The sequence below is a fragment of the Artibeus jamaicensis genome, unplaced genomic scaffold (genome assembly GCF_021234435.1).
Source record: "Artibeus jamaicensis isolate MK-2021 breed Jamaican fruit bat unplaced genomic scaffold, CSHL_Jam_final contig_384, whole genome shotgun sequence".
Lineage (NCBI taxonomy): Eukaryota > Metazoa > Chordata > Mammalia > Chiroptera > Phyllostomidae > Artibeus > Artibeus jamaicensis.
In genome coordinates this window covers 17,702,922-17,716,020 of record NW_026521810.1, presented here as the reverse complement: position 1 = coordinate 17,716,020, position 13,099 = coordinate 17,702,922, and the positions used below count along the sequence as shown (strand labels likewise).

General features: G+C 35.1%; 1 pseudogene; it reads left to right on the top strand.

The window, feature by feature from the left end:
- The first annotated feature begins 9,215 nt into the window (after positions 1-9,215).
- Positions 9,216-13,099, top strand: part of LOC119053302 (THO complex subunit 1-like) — a 92,135-nt pseudogene continuing 88,251 nt past the window's right edge.

Here is a 13,099-nt window from a genome sequence, read left to right as displayed (position 1 = left end):
GTGTGTGTGTGTGGTTCATGTTAAGGCTATCCTGGAGTCTCTTCCAGGTATATTACTCTGTGATGATAAATAAAAATGGCTTTTCCTAACGGCTATTACACTACAATTTCTGTCCACTCAAATTGTATTTTCCTTCTCTTGTTCGTTACATATCATTATGCCTACGTTGTTGTGTTTGGCTCATTAAAAGGTGGTACTGCTTAATGGAATAGAAAAACTGCGTTTATAAATTATTCTAATCTAGAAAAGATGGGCATTCAGCATCTCTACTTGTATAATTATTCAATTGAATGTGATATTGCAAAATCATTAGTTGAATAAAACAACCAGGTGAACAAGCAATTTCACTGTGAGTCTAGACAGATTTTAATTTGGTTCAGCATTAGCAAGCAGTGTTGTTCACTGGAAGGACCTTCTAGGTATGTTATATGTTCTATGCATGATAAGTCCTGAGGTAAAAGGCATAATTTAATGCCTGAGAAGTACCATACATCGCAGAGCCTTTCATTATACAAGTCTTTGTTGGTGGAAATCAAGAGGAAAAATGTATTCATGTGGTGAAGGAATCATTCAGCATTCAGATATCGCTTGTCATTTTCAATTCCTCAAGTCAGCTTAGCTGTGGTGATTAGCATTCTACCTGGTCACATTTCCAGGAGGACTGAGGGAGCATTCTCTGCCAAAAGGTTTTCAATGTCACATAAAAATACTGAGTTTTGAAAGAAGTCTCAGATTCCTGAAATCCAGGTTGGTTTATTGTCTCTTGACTGCCCATGAATTAGTTAGACCACCATGTCTGAATGTGTTAAAGAGGAAGTTGAATATATGCACGGGTAGCATAGCTTTCTTTATCAAGTAATAAGCTTCAAAAAACCTCGCCAATTATGAGGTTCTATTGTCCTACAAAGCTTTCATTCTATGGAGTAAGATATTTTTTAGCACTTTCATAGTCTTACAAAGACTTTCCTTTTTTTAATTTTGGATTATTTAAGTATACATCAACAAAGGCAAAGAAGAAAATAATGAATATTAATCAGAATTAAGAAAGAACATACTTCAATCTTTAAAATATTATCAATTCTTTCTGTCAGTGAACTTAACACACAGGCACACATACATAACATAATTGTGGAAATAACAAATGTAAATGGATTATGAATAACATTTATTATTACTTTTTTTGTCTCTAAAATCTTTTTTATTTTAAGTGTTGTTCAAGTGCAGTTTTCTCTCCACATTAATGTGATGTGATTTTTAAAAATATTTTTAAACTATTTTATCTGTTTATTTATTTGTATGGTAAGGCTGAATCTGCTAATTATTACCACTGAGTAATATGCATTTTGTGAAACTCTTCCTGAAGTTAGCAGATACCAAATATTGTTAACCTTTAGAGTTATTGCTAGAAAATAGTGTTATTCAAGCTTTCCTATACATGTAAAAGGTATAAGAACATACTAAAGTAAATGAGCAAGATACAGGAAAGGAAGTATTCTATAAAAATTAATAAAATCATGAAGATGTAAATATGTTTTGTTTATTCTGTTTTTATCTTAACAAATGCTAGAACACATGCTGTGAAAAATAAAGCGATGAGAATGAAGAAAAAAAAACTCAAAAATGGCTCAATGTCAGGCTGAAAAGAGGATTTAGGAAGGCCCAAGTGATTCCTGTGGTTATTGGAGTTTCCCCTTAGATAATTTTTATCAACATATCAAGAAGAGGTTCAGTTTACTCTATGTTCTCAAAATCAAAACTAACATGAGAGTGGATAGACATTTGGTTAAAAACAAGACAGACAGGGTTACATATTTATTTATTTGACAGTTCATGTGTCAGTAACCAGTTTCATAATACATATGCATTACCTGTGTAAAATAATATGCTATATCCTGAAAACATTGTGTTACATGGACCCCAGCCTTTTCCCTCAAGGACTTTACAGTCTAGATTTATAGATGGAATAGGCCTTTCAAATGTCATAGAACAAAAATTAATATAACTATGAAATGACAATACCAGAAACATTATGTGAGAACACATAAAAAAAAACATTTGTGAAGACAGAGTAAGGCCTCAATAAATACGTTCTATTATGAAAGATACACAATTATCAACATTTATTTTTTAATATTTTATTTATTTTTATACAAAGGGGAAGGGAGGGAGAAAGAGAGGCAGAGAAACATCAATGTTTGGTTGCCTCTCGCACACCCCACACTGGGGAATCTGGCCCACAGCCCAGGCATGTGCCCGACTGGGAATTAAACCAGCAACCCTTTTGATTCTCAGGTCAGCACTCAATCTACTGAGCCACACCAGTCGGGGTAGATTGTCAAAGTTTAAACAAGGGAGAAATCACCACTGGATGGAATGTTTAAATGTGATTTTGAAGAGAAGTAGAAATGGGCTGGGCCTGGAGGGATGGTTGTGATTTGGATAAGTTAGAAGTATGATTTAAGTATATTGGTAAATATTCTTATACAAAGTAAAGTACCAAAACAGCAGTATAAAAGAAGAGCTAAAGACCAGTTCGGTCTATTTATAGATATTTTAGGGAGTACTCAAAAGGACAGAAGAAAGCTAGTTATTTCTAGAGTTGACAGAGGCTTGAGCGCTACTGTGGTAAATTCACTGGCTCACAGTTTCCCTCTGTGTGTAACCTGGGAGTCAAAAGTACAAGCTACAAACGATGTGGTTGCCTCCTCATTGTGTAAACTGTGATTATGTTCTGGGGTCATTCTAACATGAGGGCAGTCATAGGATTAGTGCTTTGCCTGAGACTTTTGGGATTCAAGCTAAATAATTTCCAGTTTAAAAGAGTAGCATGGGAAATCAGTTTTGAGAACAGTCTTAAAATTATTTTTCTTCAAAAACTGAAAATAAATACTACAACACATACTTTATGCACCTTAATCTTGTGTCTAGGGATTAAAATCCTAGTAAAGTTGTTAGTTAACAAATCAAATAGAAAATGACTACCTCATAATGTTTTTTAAAATATTACTCACAATCATATGAATGATTATATCATTTGATATAATGTCATTCATTAAATTCATTATGGATTTTTGAAGGAAAATATATATGACATTACTGTGAAGAAAAAGTATGGTAGGAGTACTAGGCTGATGATGGGAATTGTATGCATTTTGTGTGGTTATACTTTTATGAGCTTGCAAGAATTTATCTTTTACAGTTATTTGGATTTATTTTAGTTTTTCTTTAAAGAACCATTCTAAATATATTTTATTAAATTACTTGAGTGTGGTCACCTTGAAAAACTGCAATCTAACTATTTCTTAGGTTTTGTCACCTGAAAAGACTGGTCTTCATTTAGCTAAAGATACTTACTTGGAGACAGTTAATGGATTGGTGGTAAAAGAAGGCACCTATCTTGTCTCATTCTATATTTTAGAAATTCTGGTTTTGATATTTAGCAAAATTGAAGTCACCTAGTAACAATATGTGGATCAATTTAAATTAGAAATGAATATATGGCATACACCAGTGTCTAATATGTTAGTACTTGTAGTTCATCAATATGATGAAATATTTGTAGTTCATCAATATGTTACCACAGGTGATCAAATAATAAAATGACTGATTGGTAAACTGTAATGAACATACACAATCATAATTAACTTTTCTTTTTGGTAGTTTCATGTTCTAACAACACAACTACATTTAAGTTCACAACTGCAGGTAATGCATTTCTAACATACCATGTGGGTCACATGTGCTGGGCAGTCTAGATTCCCTCAGTTCCTCAAATGGAAATCACTCTCTAATTTACCAAATTTACCTCTTTAGATCTTGTCACTTGCAGTACAAACAAACAAAAAACTTGGCAATGTTAGCTCTCTATTATCTGGAATTTGGAAGCACAATTCATGAACGTATCTTAGAAGAATGAGCAACTTCCAACGTATAGTGTGTGTCTGCTCCAAGTATACTTCTCCATGCAAAATATTCCTTTAATGGTATTTTGAGAAATAACTTGAGTTTCAAACAAGTTTTCAGTCTTTCTCTATGAATAAATAGGACAAGTAGAGTCTTGTTTCTCTCCTTTCTTCAAAATATATCAAAGGGAAAATAAATATTTTGAGAACTGAAAGTGCTTTATTCCAAGGTCATTGCCATTTTTGCTCTGTTGTTCTTTCCAACATGTAACTCTCCTATAGGGCAAATGTCCACGAATCACAAATGAAAGGTAAGGAGAAAGTTTTGTTTTGTCTTTATTTCTGTCTCTTTTTCCTTCAAGAGAAAAACACAACAATATTTGTACAGATTTCTGAGATATTATCAGTTTTTGCTTAGTTTTTAGATTTTGTACCCAAGATGAATAAATTTTTCTTAGCTCTTTTTATATAATATTCTATTTATTTAGGTGCTAATTTGCTTTATGCCATAGGTGTTCACAGGATTTTTTTGAATTAACAACTACAAAATATAATTGTGACAAGTACAGAAGCTCAAATACTACTAGCAAAGACACATACTTGGTAGCCCTGTGCATAGGCTGTAAATGTATATATCTGAATATACCAGGAGCTTTTTTCACTGAATAAAAATTTAATAAGATCTACATGTAAAATAGAGATGATTCAACTATAAAAGGTTTGGTCTGGAAAAGGATTCATCTTGCAGATGAATTTCCAATGACTGTATCATTGAAAACATTTCTGTGGATGAAAACAGGCATTTTGCATGCACTAGAGAATTATTTGTTGGTTACCAAAGACACATCTGAAGCTTTAAGATAAAACCGTATACCATTAAAAACAGGATGTGTTGTGCTTTGTCTAACATGTTATTTGATCATTGATCTCTATTTCTTAGTCATAGGACTCAGATTACTTAAACTGCATGTTGAAAAATTCTGCTAAAGAAGAAATAACAGAAAACCAAGCCTCAAAAGTTTTATTTTCCAGTTGTAAATGTACTTTAACTTTATTAACAAAACTAGTCACTCTAACTTTAGTGTGCCTTTATGAACTTTACATATTGATGTATATAAAACAACTGCTGGATGCCTATTATGTTGTAAGCATTGCAATAGAATTAGCAGATATGAAAACATAAATAAAATGCTTTTTCTTCTATAGAATTTTATAGTACAGGACAGAAGGAGAGTTATTAAGAACTAATTACAATACAGTGAGATGGTTGCTTAATGTAATTTATAACTTTTATTTAACGAAGCCTTCCTATTACCCTGAATTTCATATTTTATCTCACTTAATTCTCACAAACCACATAATATATAGATTTCATCTATGCTTTACAGATAATGAGGTACTTGTAACGTGTAGAACCAGAAACTAATGTGGCCAACTCCCAGAAGTGCTAAGTGGAATATGTTCTTATACAGTCTGTCCAGATATAAATTCCGTTATTTTTAACCATGTCTGCTTCCCCTGAGTATAAACTGGTTCAACTTGAGGAAATCAGGATTTTACAAAGGAAGTAACATTCCCTGACCAGTGTGGTTCACTTGGTTTGGTGTCCTCCCACAAAGCAGAAGGTTGCCGGTTCCATTCCTGGGGAAGGGCGCACATCTGGGTGTCAGGTTTGGTCCCTGGTAGGGACCTGTATGAGGGCCAGTGGATCAATGTTTCTCTATCACATCAGTGTTTCTCTTGCTCTTTTTCTCCCTCCTTTCCCACCTGCCTAAAATAAATAAATAAATAAATAAATAAATAAATAAATAAATAAATAAATAAATAAAATCATCAGAAAAAGGTAACTATATCTGAAATTTTAAAGGCATTGGGGAATGTAGGAAGGTATTACAAACAAAGCAAATGAAAATTAGAAAGGCAGACATCATGCATAACATAACAGAATCAGGTAAGACACTAGTTTGGGATGTTCAACATAGAATTCTTACCAAGAAGAGATGGGATATAAATGCAAAAGATAGGTAGTAAATATTCTCATAGGTCATATTTAAGGTTATGAGCTTTATTTAAGAGGACATAAAGCTGCGTTAAAAAATAGTAATAATAATAAATAATCTGAGATGTAACAGCACCTAATTTGGGTTTTCAGGAGATAATTTTGATATGCAGTTTACAGTGGGAAAACTATTAAGGAGGTTACTTTAGTAAGAAGAATTAGAAGTGATTAAATGGGTATTTTCAAGCTGGTTTTACTGGCCATGGAATCTAGGAACAACCAAATATCTGTCCCCTTTCATGCCTTTTTTTTTCAGTAACAGTCCCAGGAGGAAAATTATATTCCAGCCAATGAGACTATTGGAGCAGGGTGCCTTTGCCTCCAGCCCAGGTACCTGAAATGGTTTTCTAGCTTTCCACTTTGTTTTTAGTATTTTTCCAGACGTTTCTAATCTGTCCTGCTTATTTTGCCCAACACATTTCTTTTTTATGTACTAGAAAAAGTAGAATACTTCTTAAATCAACTAATAATTCCTGTAGTTACCTTGTGCATCAGCCCCCGTGCTCACATCCCATTTTTCCCCCAGGAAGCCATTTTGCTGCATTTAGTCAATACTTTTTCTACTACACTCTGTCTGTGTCCACTCTGATTGCAAACCTAATATTACCTTTTTCCTCCCATCCATAGAACTAATATTTACTCATTCAGACAGGAACAGCAGTCCCATCAATTCCATGAGAACGCCTATTATTATCGAAATGTATGAGCCTTCTGATGCTTAACTCTGTTATACTTACAGAGTGTCACAATTTAACACTAGGAAGTTCCACGTGCATTTGTTGTAATGCAGACCAAGCTCTAAGATTAATTGTATTTGTTTGTAACATTCTCAGTAGGTGAGAAACTAGCTTAGTACTGAGATGTACAATTTAAAAGATCTTTAAAACACTGATCCTTATGCTTTTGCTACCTAGCAGCTTTTGGTTCTCATGCTTTAGGCTTTACTGGACCTCTTGAATTTCACATATTAATGGACTTTCTCCAGCTACTTCCTTTGAATACAGAACTCACTTCACAGCGGTAGGGGGCACCTTTCTTTGGCAATAATTAATAATTGGCTTTGACTTCTACCCATTTTCTGGAAAATGCTGTTAACAGGTAATCAGGAAGCTCCAAAAGATTAGGAGGAGTGAAAGGCTCTGAGACTCCTCAAATTAATAGAAATATTTTCTCACTTGTGCGTAATATCTTCACAGCTTTTCTGGCTAGTTATGAACAGCTGTTATTCATATTATCTCTATTCATAGATGGAGGAAATGATGGTCAGGGTTGTTTACCAAAGTTGATTTCTTCCAGGGAGTGCTCAAGATTGAAATTGCAAGAGTTTTGTTGGCTGTGTTAAGGTGAAATATTTTAATAGAAACCCATTAGAGGAGACAACACTTGGTGGGAAGAAAAGTTTAAAACATCAGAGTATATACCTACTGACATTCAAGCAAACACCAGTGTTCTGAATAGATACAGTTCGAAGGACATCAGGAGTGATGTGGAGCCACCAAGTGCCAGGAAGGCAGGACAATGTGTCACATGCAGGGTGCACATGTTGGCAGAATCACCTTCCACCCTTCCACAACATGATATGGAAGCCCCTGTGGTATTGGGAGAACTGTTTCTTACACCCGACTTCCCTTTTCTGAATCATTTTTACATGATTCTGTTTTCATATTTGCCTGCTCATCTTTAAATAACTTGGCATCACATTACTGACTTTCTGATCTTGTACCTTCCTTGCCAGATTTTTTTCCTAGCTTAAATCCAAATTTACCTCTGCCCTAGTCATATGAATAAGGAAGACCAAAACCTAAGATACAAACGTGATGTTAAGTGATGTTAAGAACAATGTAGTTGCTGATATACAGTTAATTTTTATATTTTGCTCTAGTATGTTCTATAAAGTCATCATAAACATTGAATCATTGAATACTGAACCATTACCTCGAGGAAAAACAGAGTTAGGCTCCTGTGAGCCTTTGGTCACCAATCAGTATATAAACTTGACTTATGTGCATTACTATTTAGAAACACCTGGTTTAATATGTTTATTTTGATTTACCAACATTGGACCCACAGCCAACAGCATTGTTACTCACACTTAAAACTTATCGAAGACATATTTTCTCTATAAGACAGGTTACAGCCTTCTTGTACTTGAGAATACCAGAAAGCACTTCAGCACAACAATTGGGGGGCATTTTAAAAGTAAAATCACCCCCCACAAAAGAACAAAATTGCAAAAACATGACACTAAATAGATTGTGGAGAACTTGTTTACAGTATGAGAGCCCAAACAAGGAAGGACATTGCCTTTCTTCACCCGCACCTGTCTTAGCAAGAAACGTGTACTGGGTGACTCAAAGATTTTTTCCCACTCTGCAAATGTCTCTAAATAACTGTGAAAGTGCTATGGGTATTGATTTGGGGGCTACAAACAAATTTTAGAGGGTAGATAAAATCACAGACATGGAATCCAGTAAATAGGTTGCATATGAAGAATCTGGAACAGGAAACAATTTGGGGAGAAGTCAATGGGTTTCATCTTGACATATTTAAAATTCTAGGATAAGTTTTTCTGGGCATTTTATAATTGTGAGACAAGTTCTCCAGTAAGAGACTAAAAGAGAAAAACTTTGGGATCAGTTGTCATAGTGGGTACAATTGATGATGCACCAAATTATATAGGAAAGTCATTTGAAGGAAAAGATTGGGGAAAGAACAAGTTTTGCTAAGAAATGATAACACTAATCAATCAAACAGCTTAATTACTTTATTAAACAGACAGCATAATATTTAGACTATGAGTGTTGCTTGTATAAACAAATAGTAATCAGAACTGGCAAGAAAGACAAGCCATATAAATTTATTGGGCTTTTATTGTTGTTGCTTTTTAGGCTTCTATCTTTACATTTTCTCTACCATTGTCAGTTGGATCCATTGATGTTTCTTATTTTCGATATGCTTTCCACAGCATTTCTGAATATAACCAAAAATTATGTATTTTAGTCACTCTTAGTCCATTTAGTTCAACTATGATGGGGCTTAATATTAAATATGCCCATGTTTGTTATTCTAATGCTGACATCAGTGTTTCCCTTAAGCTTGGTTATCATATCGTTATCATACCTTTATCATACCATTATGACATTATCTGTGCCAGAATTCCAGATCCCAGATCTTTAGATCTTGGATTTCTCATTACCTGGATTCTGACACCGATTCTTTTAGGCTTTTTAGTGCCTCATTCTCTCCCCGGCATAATGTCAATGGCTAGTGTCATGTTATCCATTGAAAGAATTTGCAGCAGTCGCCATATTGCTGTCATTACATCCAGTGTTGCTAGCCCCTTACTTCTTCACTATCACACGCTCATCTTCAGGGATTTGCCACCACTTTATCTAGGACCCTTAGATCTTTGTATTACAGACTGTGATGGAAGAGTGCTATAACCTTTGAACAGTGGAATTAAGCTGCTGAGCCAAATTTGTACTTTTACCTCAAACAGCCTTCACAAATTTCTCAGTGTCTGTCTCCCAAAATGGGGAAATCAATATCAACCTTTTGCTTCAATACAAATGCCTGAGGTAGAAAATAAGCAAGTCCATAGAACATGTATAGTACTTTTAAATTCTATATTACAGCTCCAAATCATAAAATACCTACCATTCATGCTGATTTTTTGCCTCTCTGAATTAATGATGGCTAAATAGCATGTGATATTGGCGGAAATCTCTAGATTTTAACCACCTTCTCTTTCCCAGACCTCCTATAATCACCTCTTTATGGTAATACTCTTCAGACTGCCTATCTCATTTTCCTCCCTTTCTTTCTTTTTTGGTACTATGTGATCTATGGTATTCATTAGTCTCTGACTTTCTGATCACTTTTTGCCTTTCACAGCATGCATGCTGACAAAGTCATGTTTCATAACCCCCTGATGAGCTACATATTCCTATGCAGCTTTGCTGCCTTTTGCCTCTTAACTAAGGTCTCTCTCACACCATCATTTTCTACAACTACACTGCATCCATTTCCAATTGCATGGCCCTAAATATGTGCATTCAATTGGTCACCAGAGTTTTGCTAGCAGCATTCTGTGCCATCAATTCTTGAGATCCAATATATGGAAATGATGCATTGTTAATGAAGAAGTTTCCTTACTCTAATTAGCACCTTTGTGTCAGATCAAATTTTGTATTCATAAGATTAGCTGTGCATCAGCACCCCCACCCTTGACTGCTCCAGTTCATTTAGCGCTTTATCTTTTAGCTCTCACCTCGTGCCCAAATCCTGCCCCTTTGCACTTATCAGTAATCACACAAAAAGTGCAAGCCTTTGCTTAATGCATTACATAGACAGTTAGTACTTTGCTGTTGTGAAATGAAATTTCCAGATCATTTACCAAAAATTTCTTGTCGGTGTAACTCCTTATGCTGTCTAAAACTTCAGGATCTAATTCTCCTTTTCCTTAGTATTTCCCTATTAAAAGGCAGCATTATAGCAGCAAAAAAATATTGCTTAAAGACTAACCCCATTTCTAATCATCCTCTCAAAATTAGAACAGCTTTGTTAGTTTATTCTGTGATAGGTAGTTCATTGTTCTAAATCACTCCTTTTAGTAGTGTCTCTCAGGTTATGTAGAGAATAATCAAAGTCAAAAGCATACATAATTAAATAATAGAAAGGAATAAGAAAGCCAGAAATTGAGATATTAAAAGATGATTAAATTAATAGATATTTGCTTTTTATTGGTCATAAAAAGAAGCAAAGTACAATGATCTAATATAAGTAATATCTCAAAATAACCCTTTCTTTCATTTTTTAAATAGCTCTCATATGCCACCCTTCTTCCTTTAAAAACCTTTCATTTTGTACAACCCTTCAGAGTACCCTTGTAGTTGCCTGATGGGACTCTGCCAGATATCTAAACCACTTTGTCAATCTTAAATATTGTCCAAACCTTTAAGAGTTTATGAGTTTATTTGTGCCAGGTTGATGAGAGTTGCTGGGTAGAACATTCTCAATGGATTGAGAAAATTCTACAGAGAGTGGCAATTTTGAAGTTTATTTTATACATCAGAATAAAAGGAGGAGACCTCAAGAGGTTACATGAAATTCATTGATAATAGATTAGGTAGGTGGGAAAAAGCCAAGCGGGGAAATCTCTGGGACTGACTAAAGAGTAAGGCAGAGGAACAAACACTTCTTTTATATTGGTGGGTACAGGCTAGTTAAAAAGTACACTCACAGTTCGTAGAGATAACAACAATGAGTTATACCCTGAGGGGTCTGGGTAAAAAAGGATTATTCTGACACCCCAAAGGTAGGTTATTGTCGATGCAAAAAACAATAGATAATCTCAGTTAAGGTAAAGACTGACCTCTGTCAGGGAAGATTCTGGGCTAGGATGTTACTTCTGTGACTGGCTTCAGGCCATCCTATGTGGTTACTTTAGGTCTCCAAGTTTATAAGGTCGTCATGCAGGCTTCTGGTGAGCTCGTCAGGTTTAGTATGTGGTCTCTTTTTCATCCATAACTTAATAAAGCCTACTAGATTTTAAAATGTACTCAGTTTCATTTGTTCTTTAGCAAAGGTATATTTTCATATGATAAAATTAATTTAGAAAAAATAGCTATTGATAAAATTCAACATACTTTAAGGCAACCCCCCCCAGGTTTCCATGTCTTTGTGTAAGAAGCTTGAAACTTGTCACACTGTCCTTAAAGTCATGTAAAAAGCTGCCATGGCTGATGTGGCTCAGCTGGTTGGAGCATAGTCCTATAAGCCAAAAGGTCACGGGTTCAATTCCCCTTCAGTCAAATGCCTGGGTTGCAGGTTCAGTCCCCAGACAGGACCTATATGACAAGTAACCCATGAATGTTTCTGTCCTTTCTCCTTCCCTGCCCCTCACTATAAAAAATAATAAAATAAATCGATAAGCATGGCCTCTTATAGGTGAGAGGTGATATCTCATTGTGATTTTAATTTGCATTTTTCTGATGATTAGTGACGTTGAGCATATTTTCATGTGTCTATCGGCCATCTGTGTGTCCTCTTGGGAGAAGTGTCTGTTCAAGTCCTTTGTCCATTTTTTAATTTGATTGTTTGTTTGTTTTGGTGGTATCATCACTAAATCAATGAACAACAAGTGCTGGCCAGGATGTGGAGAAAGGGGAACTCTTTTTCACTGTTGGTGGGAATGCAGACTGGTGCAGTTACTGTGGAAAGTAGTATGGAGATATCTCAATAAAATAAAAATGGAACTGTCTTATGTCCCAACAGTTCCTCTGCTGGAATTTATATGAAGAAATCTGAAATGCTAATTTGAAAGAATATAAGCACTCGTATGTTCACTGCTGTGTTATTTGCAACCACCAGGATTTGGAAGCAGTCTTTGTCCATCAGTAGATGAGTGGATAAAATAACTATGGTATATTTTACACGATGGAATACTACTTGGCCATAAAAAGAAGAAAAAATTGCCCTTTATGACAGCATGGGTGGACCTGGAGAACATTATGCTAAGTGAAATAAGCCAGTCAGAGAAAGACAAATACCATATGATTTCACTCATATATGGAATCTAATGAATGAACTGAACTAATAAGCAAAATAGGAGCTGACAGCACTGGGTAGGGAAATTGAGGGGTGGGGGGATTGAGCAACAAAAAAAAGAACTCATGATCACTGACGACAGTGTGGTGACTTTTGAGGGGAGAGGGGTAGGTGGAGATCAGAAAGAATATAAGGGGAATAAATGTTAATGAAAAAAATACTGGGTCTGGCACAAATAATGCCCCTCTTTTATTAGAAACAATTTTATAAAAAAATCTTAAGCATGTAATTCAGTAACATAACGATATCACACTCCAGCATGCCATATGATATCTTGGGTGAAATGTTCAAATTGCTGTCCTTCTCGTGCAAGACATCCACATACCTTACCTACCTTACCAACTGCACTTAAGCAGGTGTTAACTTCTGCCAGACCCTGTGCAATAAAAAATAAACTATTAAAAAAATAAGCGTGGCCTTGGGTGAGGATAAAAATAAGTAAAAAGATAAACAGACTGAACAATCAACTGTTGTATCCATAAGAGGAAAGGATGCAGAGCAAGCCACTGCCCCTGAGACTGGAGTCGCA